Source organism: Anneissia japonica, unplaced genomic scaffold (genome assembly GCF_011630105.1).
Source record: "Anneissia japonica isolate Jap-2015-1 unplaced genomic scaffold, ASM1163010v1 scaffold114802_len540_cov140, whole genome shotgun sequence".
Lineage (NCBI taxonomy): Eukaryota > Metazoa > Echinodermata > Crinoidea > Comatulida > Comatulidae > Anneissia > Anneissia japonica.
In genome coordinates, this window is record NW_022744271.1 from 1 (window position 1) to 548 (window position 548).

The following is a 548-nucleotide window of genomic DNA, read 5'->3' on the forward strand; positions in this document are numbered from 1 at the left end:
AGGTCCCATCTACTCGCTATCATCGGCTTGGTATCCGAGTTCTTCAAACATTATTCCGAATTCAGTCGAGTCACCGTCATCATGATAGTTGCTTTGATGAGGATCGGAGTCGTTGTTCGGCTCTTCTCCCAGAAGTTGTCGCCAGCTACGACTTAGGTTTTTATTTTTATTTCTTTTAAACATGATAACAATAAAACGTTTTAAGTCAAAAGTGTGATTGTGAGCTCGATGATCGAAGTGTTGCACTGTTGGTGCACCCTTGTCTACGGCCATACTACCTTCAAAACACCGGTTCTCGTCCCATCACCGAAGTTAAGCAACGTCGGGTCTGGTTAGTACTTAGATGGGAGACCGCTTGGAAATACCGGGTGCTGTAGACATCATTTATTTTTTTTCTAGAAAATTAATTTTACCAATAGTAGCGTATCCATAGCTCTTATAATATTTTCCTAATGCAGGCGTCACTTTGAAGCCTGGACCCATCCTCCTTAGAGGTCGCCAAATAACGTCAAAGTCTAAGGTCAATAAATTTGCTGTTGTAGTGAAAT

At 41.6% G+C, this 548-nt stretch overlaps 1 pseudogene; it reads left to right on the forward strand.

Annotated features, from left to right (window-relative positions):
- Positions 1–261: 261 nt before the first annotated feature.
- Positions 262–380, forward strand: LOC117119604 (annotated as a pseudogene).
- The last annotated feature ends 168 nt before the right edge of the window (positions 381–548 follow it).